Here is a 7,330-nt window from a genome sequence, read left to right as displayed (position 1 = left end):
GGCCCCGGCTCCGGCACCGCGGACTCTCCCCGCTGGAGCTTCCTTTTGCGCGAGGGGAGCTCTGTACACCTCCCGTGCCGTTGTTTGTTTTCRTTTATATTTAATTCTGTCTCTTTTTATTTATCGATTCTTATCTATATTTCATTCTGTTTTCATTCAATTTTTGCTTTCGTTTATTTTTACTTTCACTTTTTACTTTATTTATATTTACACTTTATTTATAGTTTCCCTTTATAGTTTTACTTCTGTTTATTTTAAAATTGATTTATGCTTTATTCATTTGTATTCTTTTTTTATTTTGTGGTTTGTAATGTCCCGCCCTTGTGGCGTCATGCTGTTCTCACCCAGGCCTCAGCGTCCTGCGGGCTCATCCTGGGYGCCGTGCATATCAGACTAAAGAGAGAATGTGAGAAGGGGATGTCTGTCACYTTGGTCTCCAGTAGGTTGGGTATTAAAAGATATTAGTGACCATTGCGGTGTTCAGGACCAAGTCGGATGGGGCCTGKGGAGGAAAGGAAGGAAGCTCATTACAGAGAAGGTTAGAGGATGGTCTTGTGAGTAGGACACCAGGCTGAGAGCATGTTCAGCTCCTGCCTCAGCCTTAACTGCCTGCTGGTTCCTTTAGCAGCTGGTTGGCCTTCTGCGTGCGTCCATTCCTTGTCTCTACTACATTGGGGACAGTGCAGGAACGAACACTGCTAGCAATGCTGAGTTCTTGAAGGAGCGAGGTGGTGAGGGCCGTCTAAGTACCTACAGGGATGGGGGTGCATGCATGCCCCCCTTGACCAGTTTGCTTCTGATCTTAATGCAGCCTTCAGCTCATGTGTCACCTGGATACCTGTAACTTCACAGGTGAGGCAAGGGGGTAGCAGGGGAAAGAGGAGTTTCAGTGCTCACCCTCTCCATGCCCATCAAGCACGACACGACCTTTCAAGGGCTTACCTTAGCAGTTCTGGTGCAGGGTTGCAGGGGCTCCGTGTGCCTGCATGTGCTCCTCCACATCTAAATTTAGCATTGGTTAAACCTTTATATTGGCAGTGTAGCAGCACAATGAACAGAGCTGGACTAGAGAATAGCAAGTGGCTGCTGTCTTCTTCAAATTGTAATYAACCTGTATATTCTTAAGGCATTTCATCTTTAACCTTGGGGGGGTGGACATCAAGATTATGGATGTCATGTGCCATAAGGCAGGAGTGCTGCAGCCAGGTGAGGACACCGAGAAGCTATTTTTATGTATTTTTCAGATTTAGAATTGGGCTCCATCTAGTGATCTTCTTCTGGAAGAGTCTTTACAAACAGCTTCTGTGCTGTTAGTCAAGTAGCCATTTGTAGCCATGGAGTACAAAAGCAATGATAAGAACTATACAGCGGAAYGTAATGTGTAAATGTGACTCATTTGACAGCTCCGTATCTGCTCTGTGGAAGCATCATAGGTGTTAACCCCAGTACAGATACTCTGTATTACTCAGTACRTTACTCCCCTGACTATTGCACTCTGATGCAGTGATTTTCAACTTGCAATTATTAGATCTGTGCAGCTCTGTTGATTAGTCCAAAGGATCCATGGAAGATGACAAGTAAATCAAAGTAGTTAATGTGTATGTGAATCAAKTAAAGGAGCTTTCACCGTCAATGGAAACTTCTTAGGGGCCTACATCGAAACATGTCCTAGCTAATGCCTGGGCTGTTTTATAGACAAAATATATTAGTGGTCAGTTTTAAATTGKGACTATTCAGCACTACTCCCTCACTCTCACTGAAAATTTTGCCTCTCATTAGCATTGCTAATGCTCATGGTAATGCCCAAAGTAGGGAACAGAACAGGGCACCTGATTTGCCAATGCCCCGGACCTCGTGTCCTTACCTGTCCACGGTCACTATAAATTGCCGCCATTCCAACAAATCAGGTGTTCACACAAAGTTTATACTGATATGACTCCCCAGGGTTAAACATTGCAGAATTAGGAGTTTGCAAAGGCAGTTACAAGCAATATTATTATATAAATGCTATAAATAATGTTATATAGATGGGATGAAATTGGTGAGCGATAGGATGTAGTTAACAAAGTCGTCAGAGAAAGCACACGATAAAGGCAGGGAGGTAAAAAATCCCGAAAGGGTGAACCGCAGGTAGTCCCTTAGGAAAGCTCACCAACACAACAGCACCATCTACTGATGCATGTGTGGCTGAGAAGGCGAGTGGCCTGGTTCCCCTTTTCACTGAGGTTAAGCCATGCTGCTTCAGCTGTATGGTTGGACATGTCCGTAATGCTGTAGAGTTGATGGAAATGAGAATGACATCCAAAATCATAGTTCTCGAGAGAGGTCTGTGTGACTGGGGACCAGATTTACCTTACGCTGTAAAGAAAGTTACACCTCAGGCTTCCGTGCATCCGTAACTTGTCATATTCATTGTCCCTAGGATAGCAGGCATGTGATGACCTAGATGATAACAGTGTGGCATCTGTTAGGAACTTCTCTGCTTGTATCAAATGGTGTGTTTCTTCAAAAACTGCATTCCCGAGTGACCTGGAAGGCCATCCTGGGACTGTCAGACAGTGTTGCCCTACCCATTGCTGCAGGATCTCTTCCAGTTAGAGACTATTGGGAAATTAACTTCTTGTGCTCCATTGCTGCATAAAATGAAGCATCATGTTGTGTAGGTGGATTGGCAGAGTTATGACGCTGTTGATTTATGATACTTTCAGGAAGAACTCCCTGTCTTTTTTTTTTTTTTTTTCCCTACTGAAATGGAAATGTCCAATGTATCTCCCTGACAGCCTCTGTAAATAAGCTGTGTCCTAGCGCTCTCACTGCACCAGAGAGCCCGGAACTCAGAGGACAGCAACCATTAGTGGAGGAGCAGGGATGGAGCCTCCCGAAAGCTTCTGAATGAGCAAGACGAGGTATCTCTAATAAGGTGTCTGAGTCCAGATTTATAAAAGCAACTGTCCTGCACTCTTTTGTATTTCCCTACGGAGGGACACACGTGCTCATGGGGAGGAAGCAATTTTGAGGAAGCAGCCCGGGGTAATTAGGACTCACACTCCAGACTGTATGAGACTGGTGATCTTGAGACTTCCCCTTCCTTCACCAGAAACTGGTTTATAGCTAGCATATGTAATTCTTCCTAGAAACCATGTTATAATCCCAGTGTAAGGCAGAGAATATTAAGAATAAAAGAGAAGTTGCTCTAGCTTGGTAAGCAGAAAGCCTCAGCTTAACGCCATTGCCTGCGAAAGAGCTAATATAAACCTGGCCTTTCCTCAGCAATGCAGAGAAAGGAGCCAGGCTGTTTTTTTCTTCCTTTTTTTCTTCTTTCTGATAAGTATGAGGCAGATACCGCCAGAGGAGAACTGGAAGACAGGGGAAAAACATGTATATAGTCTCTGTTTCAGCCTACTGTGTATGTGATAGACTAAACTAAAGCACCTAAAAGAAGCCTCTTTTCTCCTCCTGCTTCTCACGTTGTTCTGTAGAGCTGCCCTTTCCTTCTTTTAATATCACAGACACAGCAGTTCCTGGACAACTTCCTGAGAGATTTAATAACCACCCAATCAGACAAAGATGTGTCCTCACTTCAACTTTACAGTACAGAGTAATTTCTGTTTGGTGAAGTCTACATAATGCATCCCAGAATGTGGATTTCTCACAGGACCAAAAAAACAGTCACAGGAGGCAATGTTTYAGAAAAACACTTCACTGTATTTTCAGCTGATAGTGGTATTTTCTTCATTGTAATTGCTATTTATCTCCACAAGGTGTTGTTATCAAAGGACTAACTTCTGTACAAATCACTTTTGTGGATAACTAAACTCAGGTGACTGTAGATTTGGGTAAGTATTATTCCTCCAAAATATGCCCTCCCAAAAAGAAGACGATTCAATGACATCAGATTTCCTAGCTTTCCAGATGAGAGCAAACTGAGATGTTTCTTTTCATTTTTGTTAAGAAATGAGATATTTGAAAGTCTGAAATGGCTTTGATCCCAGTTATTACTGTGACTGAATTGCCCTAGCAGAGCAAAAAGGCATGAAAAATCCCCAGTCTGAAGCCAAAATCAACCTCTTCTATTTAAACAGTAGTGCTGTCTCTTTGTAAACCAGATATCTGTGATATCCAAGACATGATGAAATCAGTGTAGGAACGGCATGTCCAAATTGCATGCTGGCTAAAATACTAAGCTTCACAGGGTTAATACATTAGTTTAGAGAAAGGGGACTGCTGCCCCAAAGCTTATTGCAAGATTGAGGCCTTACTGTTTTTTCCCCCTCTAAACTACTTTTCTGATGTGGGGCAAGGCAGGAATAGTTGAGCTGATAAATTCTATCTTAAAGGAAGCTGGTCTGTGTCGTTGCTGTTGGGCTTTTGGGGGTAAAACCAGGATTTAATATTTAATGTACAATTTAGAGATTTTTGTGAGGATGAAAGAACTTTTGCCATTGTGGGCTCATAGCCTGTAGTAGGACTGGTTTCTCAAAACTTCGTAAAGCAAACGGCAATAAATAAATAAAGCCGCCTTTTGGAATGAAAAGCGTCTCTCGGCACAAGAAGCTGCCGTGGGCCTGCCAACATTTCCTCCATCCATATCTCAAAAGGTGTCTAACGCAGCTCAACCTGCCAGAAGCGCAAAGAGGAGCTGCAGGATCCACAGTGTCGGTTTTTGATCATATGAAATGTAATTCCCAGGGATCTCTAAAACTGGCGTGTGAAAGCAGGCACAACAGCCGTCGTGGGAAATGCTTCCGCAGCCGGACGGAGGGACGATTGCAGACAAGGTGACAGCCCTGCGCCCGTGTGCCTTGTTGTCCTCAGCGGGGGTTAAATTGGTAACCCAGCTGGTAACTCCAAGATGTGACCGACCCAGCACGCATGTCCCTCCCTCAACGCTTGTCAGAGAAATGATTAAGCTTTAAGCAGCTTAAGAGAAGGCTATTGCACAAATTAATATTCTTGGCTCTGGACAAACTGGGTTTGGATTGGAAAGGCCGGGCTTTACGAATGCAGGAGCTTCAGAACAGGCGCCCCCGCGCAGAGGTTTGCAGGTATCGTTGCTTCAGACACCCCACCGGCTGAGCCTAGCAGAGTCCTTTGGATACTGGAGCACCTAAAGGCTATTTCGGGACCTGCCGAGCGTGGTTAGAATAACATTGAATAAGCACTAACTGAGCAAAACTGGAACAAATGTCTGGGGGAAGTGATTAAAAGTTTAATACAAGAGCGTGGGGTACTTTAAGCTGTTACTTAATAGTATCAGATTGCCACATTGCTACTTCTGAAAACAGTCTGTGAAGGAGACAACTTGAGAAGACTTTCAGATATTGAGAAATACTGTCTTTGTCACTGGTTTTAAAGGTTTTCAGCACATGATGTTTGTGTTTTGCCTGGGGTAGAGATATGCTTTATACTCAGAAAACCTATCTAAGAAGAAAAATCAACACACAGAGCAAGAGAATAATTTGTTTTTTTGTGCTTTGGACTAAATCTGGCTGTGGTCACGCCAGTGTACAGTGAGGCTGTCTGATATGTGGGCTGGTGCGGGAAAGGCTTTTTAAAGTTTATGGTGGGTGAAATTAACAGCAGGGTGGTATAAGGCCTTATTAATCACGACTCACACCGAACTTTTAAGCTCTCTGCCCTGCTCAAATTTGTTTCTGGTCATTGGCAGCACAGTGAACTGAGCTAAGAACATATCCAGGCAATATCCAGTAGTGAACCAAGAAGTTTGGAATTTTCTGCAGCCTTTACTGTTTCCAAGAATAGAAATAAGGCATAAACTGCCTTCTTCTAGCTTTAATGTGCTAGCTGCTGTACCGACCGGCTGCTTTGGTCAGRTGTAGGCTTTCGGGTAAGAGTTACGCGGAAAGAGCAGAAGTCGGGCTGGGAATGGAAGCAAGAAATGGTGCGATAGATTCGATTTCTCAAATTATAAAATACAGAAAAGAGCTGAGGGGAGAATTTAGAGAGAAGCTTTCTAAAGGCTCTGGTCCCCTGAGACTGTGAGCTGGGAATAGGATGGTAGTTATGTGTTGCAAAGAGAAGGAAATTACCATCCAGGACAAATAAAACAGCAAATACATGCAGAAGCCTTGGGAAGGAAAATAAGAGCAAGCTGCTGACTACAGAAGAGTGTTATTGAAAATTTCCAGCCTGGGAGCTTACAGTAATATATAGGTTTCCCTGAGACTGCCACCGTGGGAGGCAGTATAAAGCCTAAAAAGGCTGGAAGCCAAACCTGAGGAAAAAAAAAAAGAAAAAAAGGGCTGGAATTAGCTGTGTTCCTCTGGGATCCGATAAGCCCAGAATGAGTGAAGTGAGTCAGAGGACCRGGCCCTTCGGTAGCTGATCTCTGTGAAAGCCCGGAAGGGAAACCTGGGGCAGAATAGCCGTGGGGCCACTTCGCACGGTGACATGCGGCAGACCTGCGCCTCCGGAGCTGAACTACTTTCCATCCCTTGGAGAGAGGCCTCATTAGCCCTTTTAATTATTTTCCCGACTGCTAGAACTGCAGATGCCATAATGTTACGTAAAATGACAAATGTATTTTTAACTCGTAAGGCAAGTGAACTTTCAGTTCTTTCCAGTGATACAAACGCAGCTACATTTCAGTGCGTGACTCATCTTCACATGTACGAAAAGCTCAGCATTTCACATCCGTATAACTGCGCTCTGGGCACCGGTGATGAGTGACAGTTGCTGTGGGAACCATCACTTTTAATACCCTGACTGAGCATTCAGCTGTGCAAGGAAATAGCGACTGCATATTTGGCAGAAAAAAAAGGGTTGCGTTTAATATCAGCGCCGAATATTTTGGTAACCAGGGCGCTAAAGAGCTGCGGCCCGCGCGGTACTGCTTCTGCGTGCTTTGCTTTGGGCTCTGAGTGCTTAAAGGCGGTTGATGGGAGCGGCTGTGTGAAGCCTTGCTCGGCCTTAACTCCGCGCGCGCGGGGAGGCGCCGGTGCGCGGGAGCGCGGCGCCGCCGCGGGCTGGGCGCTAGGTGGCCCCCGGCGCCACGGCGGCTGCTTTGTGTCGGGAAGCTGCGCTGCCCCGCACCCGGGGGAGGGCTGCTGCCGGCGGGCTCGCAGCTGCGCCGCGTGGTCGGGGCGCCGCGGCTCGCCGCCGCCCGCCCGCCCCTCCCGCTCTGGCCGGCCCGTTTTCCCGGTGAAGGGGAAAAATACGACAGGTGCTTAAAAATTACCCCCCTCGGCGCTGAGCGCCTGCCCCGCCGCGTCCGGCCAAAGGCTGGTGCCCGCGCAGGCTGGGGGCGGCAGCGGCGCCAACCGCCGCGGCCCCCGGAGCCGGGCGGAGCCGGGCGGAGCCGGGGGGGGGG

The 7,330-nt window shown here is 46.2% G+C and overlaps 1 protein-coding gene across 1 annotated transcript in view; it reads left to right on the top strand.

Annotated features, from left to right (window-relative positions):
- MAPKAPK3 (mitogen-activated protein kinase-activated protein kinase 3) overlaps positions 1-7,330 on the top strand; it is a 131,625-nt gene that overhangs the window by 75,162 nt on the left and 49,133 nt on the right. Inside the window, exon 6 of the mRNA XM_026055077.1 lies at positions 4,612-4,778. The gene's annotated coding sequence lies outside the window, so the exon portion shown is untranslated. The remainder of the gene's footprint in view (positions 1-4,611; positions 4,779-7,330) is intronic.

Source organism: Apteryx rowi, unplaced genomic scaffold (assembly GCF_003343035.1).
Source record: "Apteryx rowi isolate R43461 unplaced genomic scaffold, aptRow1 scaffold_98, whole genome shotgun sequence".
NCBI lineage: Eukaryota > Metazoa > Chordata > Aves > Apterygiformes > Apterygidae > Apteryx > Apteryx rowi.
This window is presented reverse-complemented; position numbering and strand designations above follow the sequence as displayed.